Genomic DNA, 18,161 nt, shown 5'->3' on the forward strand with positions numbered 1-18,161 from the left:
AGTGCAGAAACTGAGGGACTTCTGTTTACAAAACGTATGCTAATATCCCATCCTGGGCAGGCAGATCCTTAATCCCGCATCCCCTACTCAGTGCTTTCCTATTCAGGTCTCCTAGGGTTGTCCGTCTCTTCACCCAGGGCTAAATTCTTATTCTAGCTCTTTCCTGAGGCCTGAAGCACTGGGATCCAGGTCTCCTGAGACAGACTGCTCTCTCCCACCTCTCTGTGGACATGGAGGATCTGGGATCTCAGAAACTGTCATGTCCCCACTGAGTATTCTCTGGGGATAAACTATGACACCTTAAAGGCTGAACTATCTGAGGTCAGGGGCACTTAAATGAGAAAGCCCTCAAGCTGGCCTTTCTCTGCCTACAACCTGAGCTTGCCATTCTCGGAAGTTACATGAGGATTTGTGGTCATTCTTAGATCATCACTATTTTAGCCTGTAAACACTGAGGACTGTGAAAGCCTATGAACATTCCTTCTGAGATTTGTCTGTTAGTTGCCTTGAGGCCACATCAGTGCCAGAGACTCAGATCCTGCAGGCCCAGACCCACTAGTGTTAAACATGGAACTCTTTCAAAGGTGGTGTTTTAGTTAGTTCCAAATATTATTTATAGGAAATTCTCTAAGAAAAATGGAAACTGAAATATAAGGCTGGGTACCCAGGCCATACTGAAAAAAGTTAAATCCCACAAATTTTCAGTCTGCTTCCGTAGCAGGTATTATTTCAGTTGGAGCGACAGACTGTGCCTTATACTGGGTCAGAAAGTTTACTCCAAAGGCCCTAGTCTGGGGTGGAGAAGAAGGTTGTAAGAGTGGGAGCAAGGATTGAAGGTAGGCATTATGTAGGGGGCTGGAAATAAAACAGGGTTCAGGACTGGGGAACCAGTGGGGAATATTTAGCCTGCATTTAAACTAGAGGGGGATAGAGGAGCGGGCATTAGAAATTCCACTGAATAAAACAAAAGAGGATCCCAGTGGGGAGCAACCACCAGAAATCAGGACAGCAGCTACAAGGGATTCACTGTGCAGAGAGGGGAAACCCTAGAAAAGCTGGCTCCATTTATGCTGCAAAAGGTCCTCCCAGGTTGGAGGATGTAAAGGAGCTGCTGAAGATTGAACAGTTGATTAGGTTTGTCATCAGTGTTCCATAGTGGTTGGGAGTGGGTGTCCTGTGTGTCAGCAAATGACTCTAAAATAGTCCCAGAAGGGGACTTCCCTGGTGGTACAGTGGATAGAACCTGTCTGCCAATGCCAGGGACATGGGTTTGATCCATGGTCCAGGAAGATTCCACATGCCACAGAGCAACTAACCCTATGTGCTGCAATTATTGTACCTGTGCTCTAGAGCGCAGAAGCCACAACTACTGAGACCACATGCCACAACTACTGAAAACCCCATTCTGTAATTACTGAAGCCAACACACCCTAGAGCCCTCACGCCACAACTACTGAGCCAGCATGCTGCAATCACTGAATCCCATGTGCCTAGAACCTGTGCCCCACAACAAGAGATACCACTGCAATGAGAAGCCCATGCACTATAATGAAGAGTAGCCCCAGCTCACTGCAAATAGAGAAAACCCATAAGCAGCAACATAGACCCAATGCAACAAAAATAAATAAATAAAAATAGTCCCAGAAAGATAAGCAAAGACTGGGAGATCTGAATTGGTGAAAGAAAAATCAGCAATTCTGAAGATAAGTCAATTAAGATTATCCAATGTGAGGAACAGAAAGAAAAAGAAATAAAGAAAAATCAATGGAGCCTAGAAGACCTGTGGGACAACATCAACTATACAACATACAAAGAGTGGAAGTCCCAGAAAGAGAGGAGAGAGAGAAAGGGGGACAAATGATATCCAAAAAAATAATGGCCCAAACTTTCCAAGTTAAATGAAATGCTAGTCTACACATTCAAGAAGCTTAACAAGTTCTAGGTATGATAAACACAAAGAGGTCCACATTTAGACATACTAAACTGTCAGAATATATGACAATCTTGAAAAAGGCAAGAGAAAAGTGACTCATCATGTATAAGGGATAAGATTAACAGCTGATTTCTCATCAGAGCTATGAAGGCCAGAAGGCATTGGATGACATACTCAAAGTTCTGAAAGAAAAATTCTATAATCAAATCACCAAAAATATACACAAAAATGGGAGAAAAATTAAGACCAGATAAACAAAACCCAAAAATCCATTGCTAGCAAATCTGCTCTACAACAAATACTAGTAGAGTCTTTTAGGGTGTGTATGTATATGTATATATATATATATATATATATATATATATATATATATATATATACACCCTATTATTAGGAGATCCTCAGTTCAGTTCAGCTGCTCAGTCATGTCCGACTCCTTGTGACCCCATGAATTGCAGCACACCAGGCCTCCCTGTCCATCACCAACTCCCAGAGTTTACCCAAACTCATGTCCATCAAGTCGGGGATGCCATCCAGCCATCCCATCCTCTGTCGTCCCCTTCTCCTCCTGCCCCCAATCCCTCCCAGCATCAGGGTCTTTTCCAATGAGTCAACTCTTTGCATGAGGTGGTCAAAGTATTGGAGTTTCAGCTTCAGCATCAGTCCTTCCAATGAACACCCAGGACAGATCCTTTAGGATGGACTGGTAGGAAACCCTAGACTCCTGCTAATATGATCCTGATCCTAGATTTTATATATATATATAAATATGATGCATATATATATGTATATATGATGCATGCAAGCATGCTAAGTCACTTCAGTCATGTCCAACTCTTTGTGATCCTATGGACTGGAGCCTACCAGGCTCCTCCATTCATAGGATTCTCCAGACAAGAGTACTGGAGTGAGTTGCCATGCCTTCCTCTAGGGGATCTTCCCAACCCAAAGATTGAACCCACGTCCCTAGGTCTCCCACATTGGCAGGCAGGTTCTTTACCACTAGTACCATCTGGGAAGCCCAAAGGAAGATCCCCTAGAGGAGGGCATGGCAACCTACTCCATTTATTCAACAACTCATTCTTGCCTAAAGAATCCATGGCTAGAGGAGCTTGGCAGGCTCCTATCCATGGGGTCACAAAAAGTCGGACATGACTGAAGCGACTTAGCACACACACATATGTAATATATATATACATAGAGAGAGAGACAGAGACAGAGAGTCAACATAAAATCAATTAATGTAAAACATCATATTGATAAAACAAGCAGGAAAAAAAAAAAAACACATGATCATCTCAGATAAATTTTTATGCCAGAAACTCAGAAATAAGGAATAGCAGGAAAATTCCCCAACATGACAATGAATATTTATGTTTTAAAAAACCCATAGCTAGGGACTTCCCTGATGGTCCAGTGGTGAGAACTCCACATTTCCAATGCAGGGGGTGCAAATTTGATCCTTGGTCAGGGAAGTAAGATCCCACATGCTGCACAGTGCTGCCAAAATAAAATAAATATAAAATAATATTTTAAAACCCACAGCTAGCATCATACTCCGTGGTGAAAGGCTGAAAGCATTTCCCCTATGATCAGGAACAGAACAAAGATGTTCACTTTCACAACTGTCATTCAACATTATACTGGAAGTTCTCCCTGATAAGAAAAAGAAATAGAAGTCATTCAAATTGAAAAGGAAAGGTGAAACTATTTTCCCTTCATAGATGACATGATCTTATGTATAGAAGACCCCAAAGAATCCACAAGAAAGCTAGTAGAGCTGTAAATGAATTCAACAAAGTTGTAGGGTACAAGATTAACACACAAAAAATCCATTGTGTTTCTTAATACATCGCAAATAAACATTTTTCCAAAAAGGAAATTAGCAAGCAATTCCATTTTTAATAGCACATACAGTATCAAATACTTAGGAATAAATCTAACCAAGGAAGTTAATAATGTATATGCTGAAAACTACAAAACAATGGCTGAAAGAAACTAAAGAACTATACAAACAATCCTATGTCCATGGAGGGATGTTATGGGGAGGGAGGAGGGAGGAGGGTTCAGGATGGGGAACACATGTATACCTGTGGCAGATTCATTTCGATAAATGGCAAAACCAGTACATTATTGTAAAGTTAAAAAATAAAATAAAATTAAAAAAAAAGAAGACAACATTGTTAAGATGTCAGTATTGCCCAAAGTGATCTACAGACTCAGCATAATCTCTATTAAAATTCCAACTACCTTTCTCATAGAAATGGAAAGACCATCCTTAAAATCATATGGATTTTTGAAGAGTCTCAAATAGCCAAAACAGTCTTGAAAAAGAAGAACGAAGTTGGAGGACTCACACTTCTTGATTTCAAAACTTATCACAAAACTATTGTAATTAAAAGAGTATAGGGCTTCTCTGGTGAAAAAGCGAAAGTGTTAGTTGCTCAGTCATGACCAACTCTTTACATTCCCATTGACTATAGCCTGCCAGGCTCCTCTGTTCATGGAATTATCCAGACAAGAATCCTGGGATGGGTAGCCATTCCCTTCTCCAGGGGATCTTCTCGACCCAGGGATCAAACCCAGGTCTCCTGCATTACAGGCAGATTTTTCACCATCTGAGATTCAAATAACCAAAACAATCTTGAAAAAGAAGAACAAAGTTGGAGGACTCACACTTTCTGACTTCAAGACTTACCATAAAACTACATTAATTAAAACAGTATAGGGGTTCCCTGGTGGTTCAGTGGTAAAGAATTTCCCTGCCAATGCAGGAGACACAGGTTTGATACCTGATCTGGGACTATCCCACACGTTGCAACTAAGCCCAAGTGCCATGACTATCAAGTCTGCACTCTAGAGCTCAGGACCTGCAACTACTGACACACAAGCTGCAACAACAGAAGTCACCGCACTGCAGTTAGAGAGTAGCCCTTGCTCTCTGCAGCTAGAGAAAGCCGAGCAGCCAAAAATAAATAGTAAAATAAATTTTTAAATAAATAAATAAAATTTTAAAACCACAATGAGATACCACTTCTACCAAATAATAGGATGACTATAATAAAACTTGAAAATAAGAAATGTTTACAAGGATATGGAAAAATTGGAACGTTCGTGCATTACTGATGGGAACGTAATAGTGCAGCCACTGAGGAAAACAGTTTGGTAGTTTTTAAAAAGTTAAAGGTGGGGACTTCCCTGGTGGTTCAGTGACTAAGACTCCATGCTCCCAGTGCAGGGGGTCTGGGTTCGATCCCTGGTCAGGGAACTAGATCCCACATTCTGCAACTAAGACTCAGTGCAGTCAAATAAATAAATTAAAATAAAATATTAAAATAAATTAAAATAAAAAAAGTTAAAGTTGGAACTACCATATGACACAGCAATTTTATTCCTAGGTATATATCCAAAAGAATTAAAAGCAGGAACTTGAACATATATTTGTACACCAAAGTTCATAGCAGCATTATTCACAATAGCCAAAAGTTGCAAACAACCCAAGTGTTCATCAAAAGATGAATGAATAGACAAAATATAGTATATATACACACAATGGAATATAAGTCAACCCAAAGAGAAATGAAAATTTTCATATATGCTACAACATAGGTGAATCATTAAAACATGTGAAATTAGACACAGAAGGGTAAATATTCTATGAATCTACTTATAAGAGGTACCTAGAGTAGGCAAATTTACAGAGATAGAAAGTAGAATAAAGGCTACCAGAAGCTAGGGTTCTGAGAGGGCGAAGAGGGAGTTATTATTTCATGGGTACATAGTTTATGTTGAGGAAGATGAAAAAGTTTTAGGAGTAGATGGTAGTGATCATTATACAGCACTGTGAATGTATCTAATTCCTGAATCTGAATTGTACACTTACAAATGTTTAAAATGAGAAATACCATGTTATGTGTATTTTATTATAATAAAAACAATGAAGTCTACATCTAAAACTAATACAATGTTGGACTTCCCTGGTGGTCCAATGGCTAAGACTCTGCACTCCCAATGTAGCAGGCACAGGTTTGATCCCTGGTTGGTGAACACTACACGGTACAGCAAAATAAATAAACTAGTACAATATTATGTGTCAACTGTATCTCAATAAAAATTAACTAATTGACTTAAAAGAAACAACAACATTAAACATCAAACAACAATGAATTAAAGACCTAAATGCAAGAATTAAAACCATGAAACTCTTACAAAAACTCACAGGAGTAAATCTTCATAATTTTGGATTTGGCAATGGATTCTTAGATATGACACCAAATTTTTGAGCAACCAAAGGACAAATAGAAAAATCAGTCTTCAACAAAATTAAAAACTTTTGTGCTTCCAAGGACACTATCAAGAGAGGGAACAGATAACTCATAGAATGGGATAAAGTATTTGCAAGTCATATATTTATAAGGGTTTAGTATCCAGAATACATAACATACTCTTAAATTCAACAACAAAAAGACAATCTACCCAATTTTAAAATAGGCAAAAGACTTGAATAGAAGTTTTGCCAAACTATAACACATTTATTAGCCAACAAACACATGAGAAGTGTCAACATCATTGGTCAAGAGGAAACTCTTGTACGTTCCTGGGAAATGCAAATGTTTTGGTGGAATATTATTCAGCCATAAAAAAGAAATGAAGTAAGTAGTACATGCTACAACAAGGATAAATTTTCAAAATCTTATGTTATGTGAAAGAAATTTCAGTTATATATTCACAAAATTTCAGTTATATATTCCACTTATATGAAATATGTAGAACAGGCACATCCAGAGAGATTGACAGTATATTAGTGATTGCCAGGGGCAGGGAGAAGAGAGGAATGAGCAGTATGTCAATGGTATAACTCTTGTTGAAATGAAGAATTTGTTTTGGAATTAGTGGTGGTGATTGCACAACCTCGAGAATATAAAAAGAAACTATGAATTGTATACTTCTTAGGGTGAATTCTATGCTATGGGAACCATATCTCGATTTTTAGAAATAATATTTTAAAAAATGAATGAGAGATTCATGCGTAAGAGGCTGATATCCTGAGTCAGGAGTCAGGTGAGGTAAAATAGTCCAGACACAAAGTCTAGCTAGAGAATAGGACCTGAGTGTGCTCTGAAGGAAGAAGGGAAAAGGCAAATGTTAGAGGTGGAAGATAATCCAATAATAAAGTAGGAATCAGTGGCAAAAATGTCTGGTGGCCAAAAGGTGGTGAGAGTATTGCAAAAATAGTCTCAGTCTTGAGAGTTTGAGAGGCAATAGGGTCTAGTAGCAGAAATCCTGGAACAAAGATAAAAGTTAGGGGTGGAGTGAAAGAACGTTAAGTGAATAAAAAGGCAAGGAGGGTACCTGGTGGCCTGGAAAGCTCCAGGAGGAAGAAATAAAGTTTCAGAGGATGAGAAAAATAGATAGGCCAAAATATGCTGGCAAATGTCAGAGTGACTTCTAATGACAGAAAGAAGGCCACTGATGTGAATTATAAGGGTGATGTAGGCCTGAGGTGATGTAGCCCAACATCGCAATTGTAGCCCAACTGCGATGTTGGGCTACAATTAAAGGAAGGGAGACAATGAACTAAGATGGGTACAGTGTGGGAAGATGGGTTTCTGTAGGTCCTCAGGCTGACGGATAAATAAGACAGTGTGAGAGGGCTCACTCAGAGGGGCTCTTAATTGGCTTTCAAAAGGGTCTGATGAGAGTGGGGATGCTGGAGAAGGGGAGAGAAGTTGGCTCAGGCAGAGAACCAGGGGTCATAGCCAAAGGGACACAGAAGACACAGCAGATTCCCAGCCTACTTAAGCATCAGAAGATCAGCTTTCACGATCACTCTATTGTGATCCTCTCAGCAGGGATCTTGCTACAAACTGCTATCATCAAGTTTTCCCAGATGGCTGCAGAAGACAGGATGCACAAACTGAATGGAGATAGAAAGACACAGCAAGCCTGGCAGGAGTCACATTCCCCATGTCACTGACTTCAAGATGCTTCTTTTATTCCTCAAGGAGGGGTTTCTCTCACATTTCCTTCCCTATAGGATTACCTTCTCATGTCAACCTCGGCTGCATGGGGACCCTGCAACCACAAGAGGCCATGCTAGGAAGAAGGGAACAGGAGAAGAGATTCATCAATACCTGTTTTCCCAAAGAGCAAGCAGGTCTCATGTCACATGCACACTTTCTGGCAAATTCTCCTAGGTAACCAGGAGACTTGGTCAAATGTAGTGAAGGTAGAAGCAAAGGATCTTATAGGAGGCTCAGCAAAACTGTTCTCTGGGGAAGGCTCTTGGGAGACTAGACTCCAAGAGCCCCAAGCATTAGTACACTAGGCCAAAGAGTGACAACAGTAGACAGGCTCAAGTATGGAATAGTGTTTTGTACTTTATCCCATCTGATCCTCATAACCATGCTGTGAGGGATGAAGATCAAGTGTAACTCAAGGAGGAATCTGAGCCTTCAGTTCAGTTCAATTCGGTTCAGTCACTCAGTCGTATCTGACTCTTTGCGACCCCATGAATCACAGCATGCCAGGCCTCCCTGTCCATCACTAACTCCCGGAGTTCACTCAAACTCACGTCCATCGAGTTGGTGATGCCATCCAGCCATCTCATCCTCTGTCATCCCCTTTTCCTCCTGCCCCCAATCCCTCCCAGCATCAGGGTCTTTTCCAATGAGTCAACTCTTTGCATCAGGTGGCCAAAGTATGGGAGTTTCGGCTTCAGCATCAGTCCTTCCAATGAACACCCAGGACTGATCTTTAGGATGGACTGGTTGGATCTCCTTGCAGTCCATGGGGCTCTCAAGAGTCTTCTCCAACACCACATTTCAAAAGCATCAATTCTTCAGCGCTCAGCTTTCTTCACAGTCCAACTCTCACATCTATACATGACCTCTGGAAAAACCATAGCCTTGACTAGATAGACTTTTGTTGGCAAAGTAATATCTCTGCTTTTTAATATGCTATCTAGGTTGGTCATAACTTTTCTTCCAAGGAGTAAGCATCTTTTAATTTCATGGCTGCAATCACCATCTGCAGTGATTTTGGAGCCCCAAAAAATAAAGTCTGACTCTGAGCCTTAGGAAAGTTAAAACAATTTGTCCCAAATCAGGACCCAAAAGGCCTGCCTATAGATATCCATTCCACTGTGTCTCACACTGCCACCTGGTGGCCAAGACCCACTGGCCAGCTCTACCATTCTTCCACTTCCAGGACGGACCTAGCAGGTAACCGACCAAGTGTGCTTGGTTCTAACTCCTTCCCATGACTCTCCCTGAGGAGAGCTTTGTTTTCTGAGGGTTGAGCTCTAGCAGCTGACATCCTTAGAGACTGTGGATGTGGCCCTTGGGTCATGAAGAGGAGAGATTAAGGTTAACCCTTGAGTGCTATGGACTGAACAGTCAGAACCTTACCTACCAAATGCTCCCTTTGCTCCTCTTCCTTCTGCACTGATGCTGAAAAACAAAAAGGAATGAGGGGCTCGGACTCAATTATTATTCTCCTCTCCCTAGGCAAGTTGCAGACATTTATTATATATGAACATTATGATTTTCTACATTTAATTAATGAAATTCTGAGTTCTTATCCAGAAATCATTTTTAAAATGATTAAAGTATTTTCTATTTTTTTCCTTTGAAAATCTCAAACAAGTGTTTTTTGTATGTGATCCTCAGTTGATTTTTTTAGTTAGTAGTCCTTAATGATGGAGAAGGAAATGACAACTCACACCAGTACTATTGCCTAGAAAATTCCATGGACAGAGCAGCCTGGTGGGCTACAGTCCATGGGGTCACAAAGACTTTGCCACGACTGAACACATCACTACAATCCTTAATGAAAAGGGTAAATAATCTCAACAAGGGCATCAATGTTTCCATTTGATAGGATTTTACCCCATGATAGAGCTTAGACTCTAGCATCTCAGCACTGCTCTCCAGATCAGCTCAATCACAAAGGAAACATGTGAACCAGAGATATCTGAGGTGTGTGATGAATGTGTTTTGAAAGACTATTCTCCTATAAGTAACCTGAACTATCTTCATAATTTAATCCTGTGTTATCACATACAGTAGCTGCTAGCCACAACAGCTGAAGCACTTTGAAATGTGGCTAGTCTGAACTAAGATGTGCTATAAGTGTAAAATATACACTGGATTTTAAATACAGTACCAAATAAGGATGAAAGATGTCTCAGTAATAATTTTTTCATATTGCTTACATGTTGAAATGACTGTTAAAAGGAAATTTCTGATCAAATTTGCTCTTTTTTTTGAAGATTTTTTGATGTGGACCATTTTTTAAAGTCTATTGAATTTGTTACAATATTGTTTCTGTTTTATGTTTTGTTTTTTTGGCCCTGAGGCCCAACGTGGGATCTTAGATCTCCTACCAGGGACTGAACTTGCACCCCTTGCATTGGAAGGTAAAGTCTTAACCACTGGTACACCTGGGAAGTCACTCAAATTTGCTCTTAATGCCTCTTAATATTTGCTTAAATGTCTCTTCATAGTGTCAATTGAAAATTTTGTATGTGACCACCAGCTTTTTCATTTTTCTCTGCTGTACAGCATTCTTTTAATGCTTATTACTCAGAAACACTATTTCACAACAGACCTTTGCAGAACTGGTGTCATCACCAGTTGAATGAGGGTCATCCCTCATTGAACCTTGGGTCTCACTGTGTAGTCAACTGTGAGGATTCATTTAAAAGTGAATTTCCTCTACACAAGATAAAGGAAATCATTTATCAAAGGCAATTCCAGTGCACATTATTACACAAAATATTATGGGGACAATAATGGCATAACAACTATTAACATGCCAAAGAATACACAAACAATTGTGTTTGTTGTTAAAAACTTGAGATTTATATATAAATACTTTAAAATATGTATGAGAAAACGGATCATGTCCTGTAAAACAGAAAAATAAGATGTGAACAATGGAAAAAATAGCCAAAAGAACATATAGTTGTTACCTCTGATAAGCAAAGCTTGAGGTAGAAGAAGGTGGGGGAAAAAGACTCTTCCCCCCACCCCACCCTTGGCCACTCTGCTTGGCTTGTGGGATTTTAGATACCAAACCAGGGACTGAATCAGGGCCCAACTAAGAAAGCATCAAGTCATAACCACTGGACCACCAGGGAATTCCCAAGCCTGCTTTTTGTTAAAAGAAATTACTATCTGACTTTTAAAACAATATGCATACATTACTTTGATTAAAAAAAAAACAAAAACTAATTTTAACTCCAGGAATCAAACCCAGGTCTCCTGCATTGCAGGCAGATTCTTTACCGTCTGAGCCACCGGAACACAGATACTAAGGTTGCCCTAAAAATATGCCCAACCCAGAAATCTAAAGCTTTATTGGTTATCAGCCCAAAGGAGGAATAGTGTTTAGAACTGACAAAGTATGGGGAGCTGAATCTGAGAACTGCACATAAAACCAGGCAATCAAAAGGGCTATATATTGAACATGTGAACAAATCTGCACGTTGGAAACCAGAGCCAATTAAAAAAAACAATCTGTCTCTGGTGACACTAAGAATGTGAAACCAAGCAGGACCCTATGTGGCTCCTGGGCAAGGAAGTTTTTCTGTGTTTCCCATTTCCTGTTTGTAGGAAATAGGCTTCAGCCTCCTTGACATCTCCTGAGTTCCAAAGGGCAGGTTCAAACAGTTGCTAATCAGGGAAGGGAAGGGATGCAGAGACCAGGGAGGAGCAGTGAAGAAACAATAGTGCAGTCTTGGGACCGGATCCAGTTTTTGCCTCAAGGGATACACATATAACTGTTTTTGAGCTCTTCTGCAAAACTAATGACATGAGTGTGTGCTGTCATGTCCAAGTCTTTTCGACTCATGGTCTGAAGCCTGCAAGACTCTTCTGTCCATGGGATGTTCCAGGCAAGAATACTGGAGTGGGTTGCCATTTCCTACTCCAGGGGATCTTCCCGATCCAGGGATCGAACCTGCATTTCCTGTGTCTCTTGCATTGGCAGGTGGATTCTTCACCACTGCTCCACCTGTGGAAGATGATAACTACCAGATGAAGCATTTTCATTCCAGAGAAGTCAGTTTGATAACCTCCAGAATCACAGAAGCTCATCAGGAGAACACGGAAAGCCAGATTAGAGGAATGCAAGTCCTGCACACACCCTGATCCTTTTCAACAACCCACCCTTGAACCATTGCATAAAGTTCAGTTTAGTTCAGTCCTTCAGTCCTGTCTGACTCTTTGTGACCCTGTGGACAGCAGCACGCCAGGCTTGCCTGTCCATCACCAACTGCAGGAGCTTGCTCAAACTCATGTCCATTGACTCAGTGATGACATCCAACCTTCTCAACTTTTGTTGTTCCCTTCTCCTGCCTTCAATCTTTCCCAGCATCAGGGTCTTTCCCAATGAGTCAGTTCTTTGCATCAGGTGGCCAAAGTACTGCAGATTTCAGCTTTAGCATCAGTCCTTCCAATGAATACTCAGGACTGATTTCCTTTAGGATGGACTGGTTTCATCTCCTTGCAGTCCAAGGGACTCTTAAAGAGTCTTCTCCAACACCACAGTGCGTGAGTTCTTCAGCACTCAGCTTTCTTTATGGTCCGACTCTCACATCCATACATGACTACTGAAATAACCATAGCTTTGACTAGATGGACCTTTGTTGGCAAAGTAATATCTCTGCTTTTTAACATGCTGTCTAGGTTGGTCATAGCTTTTCTTCCAAGGAGCATCTTTTAATTTCATGGCTGCAGTCACCATCTGCAGCAATTTTGGAGCCCAGGAAAATAAAGTCTCTCACTGTTTCCACTGTTTCCCCATCTATTTGCCACGATCTAAGATTTTTGAATGTTGAGTTTCAAGCCAGCTTTTTCACTCTTTCACTTTCATCAAGAGGCTCTTCAGTTCCTCTTTGTGTTGTCATAAGGGTGGTGTCATCTGCATATCTGAGGTTATTGATATTTCTCCCGGCAATCTTGATTCCAGCTTGTGCTTCATCTAGCCCAGCATTTCGCATGATATAGTCTGCATAGAAGTTAAATAAACAGGGTGACAATATACAGCCTTGATGTCCTCCTATCCCAATTTGGAACTAGTCCGTTGTTCCATGTCTGGTTCTAACTGTTGCTTCTTGACCTGCATACAGATTTCTCGGGAGGCACGTCAGATGGCCTGGTATTCCCATGTCTTTAAGAATTTTCCATAGTTTGTTGTGATCCACACAAAAGACTTTAGCGTAGTCAATAAAGCAGAAGTAGATGTTTTTCTGGAACTCTCTTGCTTTTTCGATGATCCAACAGATGTTGGCAATTTGATCTCTGGTTCCTCTGCCTTTTCTAAATCCAGCTTGAACATCTGGAAGTTCACAGTTCACATATTGCTGAAGCCTGGCTTGGGGAATTTTGAGTATTACTTTGCTAGTTTGTGAGATGAGTGCCATTGTATGGTAGTTTGAACATTCTTTGGCATTGCCTTTCTTTGGGATTGAAATGAAAACTGATCTTTTCCAGTCCTGTGGCCACTGCTGAGCACATGGCACTCAAATTTGCTGGCATATTGACTGCAGTACTTTCACAGCATCATCTTTGAGGAAGTGAAATAGCTCCACTGGAATGCCATCACCTCCACTAGCTTTGTTCATATTGATGCTTCCTAAGGCCCACTTGACTTCGCATTCCAGGATGTCTAGCTCTAGATGAGTGATCACACCATCGTGGTTATCAGGGTCATTAAGATCTTTTTTGTATAGTTCTTCTATGTCTTGCCACCTCTTCTTAATATCTTCTGCTTCTGTTAGATTCATACCGCTTCTATACTTTATTGTACCCATCTTTGCATGAAATGTTCCCTTGGTATCTCTAATTTTCTTGAAGAGATCTCTAGTCTCTCCCATTCTATTGTTTTTCTCTGTTTCTTTGCGTTGATCACTAAGGAAGGCTCTCTTATGTCTCCTTGCTATTCTTTGGAATTCTGCATTCAAATAGGTATATCTTTCCTTTTTCTCCTTTGCCTTTAGCTTCTCTTTTTTCTTTTCTCAACTATTTGTAAGGCCTCTTCAGACAACCATTTTGCCTTTTTGCATTTCTTTTTCTTGGAGTGATCTTGATCATTACTTCCTGCACAATGTCACGAATCTCCGCACATAGTTCTCTGGGCACTGTGTCTATCAGATCTAATCCCCTGAATCTATTTGTCATTTCCACTGTATAAGCATAAGGGATTTGATTTAGGTCATACCTGAATGGTCTAGTGGTTTTCCCTACTTTCTTCAATTTAAGTCTGAATTTGGCAATAAGGAGTTCAAGATCTGAGCCACTGTCAGCTTCTGGTCTTGTTTTTGTTGACTGTATAGAGCTTCTCCATCTTCAGCCGCAAAGAATATAATCAATCATCTGATTTTGGTACTGACCATCTGGTGATGTCCATGTATAGAGTCATCTCCTGTGTTGTTGGAAGATGGTGTTTGCTATGACCAGTGCGTTCTCTTGGCAAACTCTGTTAGCCTTTGCCCTGCTTCATTTTGTACCATTGCATAAAACTCCTCACCATTTCCACCTGTGCTGGGACACACAGGTTTTGTTTTTGCCATGTAAATATATGTATTCCAAAAATAAATAAAATTCACATTTTTAAAGACTTAGTCCTCTCTAACATCAACTCTTTATCAAGTCAACATTAGCTGAATCAAATACCACAAAATAAACACCAAAGTTTTCTCCAAAAAATCATATTTACCCAATGTTTTACAATATATGGAAATGCTTATTCTACAGTAAGTTTTCAAACAAAAAATTTGATCTAATATTGTATGTAAGAAATATGCAGGACTTCCCTCATGGTGCAGTGGATAAGATCCACCTGCCAATGCAGGGGACATGGGTTCAAACCTTGGTTGGGGAAGATACCACATTCCTCGGAGCCCACAGGTGGTAACTACTAGAGCCCATGGTGTGCAACAAGAGAAGCCACCGCAGTGAGAAGCTCACGAACCTCAACTAGACAGTGGCCCTTGCTATTGCAACTAGAGAAAGCTCACGTATCATGAAGACCCAACACAACCAAAAATAAGTGTCAACTACAAATTGGCTGATCTTCCCGGTAGCTCAGATGGTAAAGAATCTGCCTGCAATGCAGGAGACCCAGGTTTGATTCCTGGGTCAGAAAGATCCTCTGGATAAGGCAATGGCAATCCACTCCAGTATTCTTGCCTGGAGAATCCCACGGACAGAGGAGCCTGGCAGGCCACAGTCCATGGGGTTGTAAAGAGTTAGACACAACTGAGTGACTAACACTACTACTACTACAAATTGGCACTTGCCAAGAGCATTTGCTAGTAACTAAACAACAACACGGAGAAGGCAATGAAACCCCACTTCAGTACTCTTGCCTGGAAAATCCCATGAACGGAGGAGCCTGGAAGGCTGCAGTCCATGGGGTCACTGAGGGTCAGACACGACTGAGCAACTTCACTTTCACTTTTCACTTTCATGCTTTGGAGAAGGAAATGGCAACCCACTCCAGTGTTCTTGCCTGGAGAATCCCAGGGGCAGGGGAGCCTGGTGGGCTGCCATCTCTGGGGTCGCACAGAGTCGGACACGACTAAAGTGACTTAGCAGCAGCAAACAACATCTACCTGTGCTGCTGCAGCTGCCAACCATCAATACCCACTAAAGGGAATTCAGGGTGGAAAGTGAGGTACTCTGTGCTCCAGGGAAACTGATGGAATAGGTCTTTAGATAGTTAGGAACTTATTTCATGATCCAAATTCTTACATCTCTTCATATCTAGAAAAGTACTAAATCCCTTCACAGTGACTAGCAGGAAACCTTTTGTAAAGTAAGGACTTGATTATGTTAACTTAACTTTCCCTTCACCAAAATTTTATACACTGACCTTCCCCTACTGCCGCTTTGAATCAGTCTCTCAGAGATATCTGAGGTGCTATATGCTACACTGCAGTCCTCAGTCAGTCAGTCAGTTCAGTCACTCAGTTGTGTCCGACTCTTTGCGACCCCGTGAGTTGCAGCATGCCAGGCCTCCCTGTCCATCACCAACTCCCAGAGTTCACTCAAACTCATGTCCATCAAGTCAGTGATGCCATCCAGCCATCTCATCCTCTGTCATCCCCTTCTCATCCTGCCCCTAATCCCTCCCAGCATCAGAGTCTTTTCCAATGAGTTAACTCTTCACATGAGGTGGCCAAAATACTGGAGTTTCAGCTTTAGCATCATTCCTTCCAAAGAAATCCCAGGACTGATCTCCTTTAGAATGGACTGGTTGGATCTCCTTGCAGTCCATGGGACTTTCAAGAGTCTTCTACAACACCACAGTTCAAAAGCATCAATTCTTCGGTGCTCAGCTTTCTTCACAGTCCAACTCTCACATCCATACATAACTACTGGAAAAACCATAGCCTTGACTAGAAGTACCTTTGTTGGCAAAGTAATGTCTCTGCTTTTCAATATGCTATCTAGGTTGGTCATAACTTTCCTTCCAAGGAGTAAGCATCTTTTAATTTCATGGCTGCAATCACCATCTGCAATGATTTTGGAGCCCCCAAAAATAAAGTCTGACACTGTTTCCACTGTTTCCCCATCTATTTCCCATTAAGTGATGCAGTCCTCATTTTACCCCAAATAATACTTAATTCACAGCTCTCACACGTTGTGTGTCTTTTTAGTGGACATAAGTAAATAAATTCTTTTTTTTTTTTTTCAGTAACATTTCTGAGGACTTCCCTGGTGGTCCAGTGGCTGAGAGTTTGCCTTGCAATGCAGGGGATGTGTGTTTGAGCCCTGGTCAGTGAACTAAGATTCCACAAGACTGGGAGCAACTAAGCCCTGCACTCTGGAGCCACTCAGTGCCACAACTAAGACGTGAGATAGACAAAAGTTAAAAAGTAACATTTCCTCCTATCTCTAGTAGGACATAGCTAGAGTGCCTATCAAACACAGGACCTGACACATAGAAGCCCCCCCCAAAAATGCAGCAAGAGATTTGAAGGTAGTTGCTTCGGATTCCCCTCTAGAAGCCTGCGGGGCCAGCCCCTCAGGATGGCCCCTGACTTCTGCCCACATCTGTGTTCAAGGCTGGGGCCCGCCCCGCCCTCTGCTCCCACTGCCGGCCGCCCCCGGGGCCTCCCCACTTCGTCCTCCCACCTGAAACAATCCTCCTGGACATGACCTTCACCCTCCCGAGGACGCCAATCCCTCCCGGAGGGGCGGTTCCTTCAGGTTTCACAGTTCAGACCAGTCCTGACGTTTTTGGAACACTGGGCCCCTCAGGTGCAGGGGAATGGAGCGTGTCGATCCCGCGGTGCTGCAACTGGAGCTGGGTTACTGGCCCTTCACTCGACACATCCTTCTGGATGAAATGGGAAGGGGAAAAGGGAGGAGGAAGAGGAAAGAGGGGTCGGGAAAAGGGAGAAGGAAGGCGGAGGGAAAGGGAAAAAAACGAGTTCGGCAGTTTTATGACGCCAAAGCTACGGCCGCATGTGGAAGATGGTGCGCTCCGCGGCGAGACCTGGGCTCAGCCGCCGCACCCAGAGGCCTTCCGAGGATAGAGTCCTGCCCCGGAATGGGCCCTGAGGCGTCCGAAAAGCCTTGCCCGAATCTTGGCTGTGCGCTCTGATCTCAAGTATGCTTACTTCAGCGTCCTGAGCTGTTGTCTGCTAGTGGCCTCCAAGAAGCCTGAGAGGACAGTCCTGAGGCGGCCCCCGCCCAGCCCCGCCCCGCCCCGCCCCGCCCATGAGCAGGCCTCGCCCATAAGCAGGCCCTCTCCGGAAATCTCACCCTTTCGTTCATTCACCCTTAGGGTACTGAGCTCCAACTATGTACTAAGCGCCTGAACGTGAAAGTCACTCAGTCGTGTCCGACTCTTTGCAACCCTATGGACTGTAGTACATGGAATTCTCCAGGCTAGAATACTAGAGTGGGTAGCCTTTCCCTTCTCCAGGGGATCTTCCAAACCCAGGAATCGAACCAAGGTCTCCTGCATTGCAGGCAGATTTTTTACCTGCTGAGCCACAAGGAAAGCCCAAGCTAAGGGCCTGATGCTGAGGTTAAAACAGTGAACTGGGTAGACAAGGTCCCTGCCCTCAGATAATTAAGATACAAGTTACAGTCTAGTGTGGAAAGTGCCTGTGGAGGAGGAGAGGATGAGGGCACCCGTCCTAGCTTGGGGGCGTCAAGGAAGGTCTCCCAGAGGAACACCTTTCACTATAGCAGGAAGAAAGGAGATT

At 42.2% G+C, this 18,161-nt stretch overlaps 1 long non-coding RNA gene across 1 annotated transcript; it reads right to left on the reverse strand.

Annotated features, from left to right (window-relative positions):
- Positions 1–3,394: 3,394 nt before the first annotated feature.
- On the reverse strand, positions 3,395–17,628 carry LOC113897154. The gene is made up of 3 exons (XR_003512279.1): positions 17,080–17,628; positions 9,347–9,384; positions 3,395–3,433 (listed from the first exon to the last, which is right to left on the reverse strand). It is a non-coding gene; the product is annotated as an uncharacterized LOC113897154 (long non-coding RNA).
- Between the last annotated feature and the right edge of the window lie 533 nt (positions 17,629–18,161).

This window comes from Bos indicus x Bos taurus, chromosome 8 (genome assembly GCF_003369695.1).
Source record: "Bos indicus x Bos taurus breed Angus x Brahman F1 hybrid chromosome 8, Bos_hybrid_MaternalHap_v2.0, whole genome shotgun sequence".
In the NCBI taxonomy this organism is placed as follows: domain Eukaryota; kingdom Metazoa; phylum Chordata; class Mammalia; order Artiodactyla; family Bovidae; genus Bos; species Bos indicus x Bos taurus.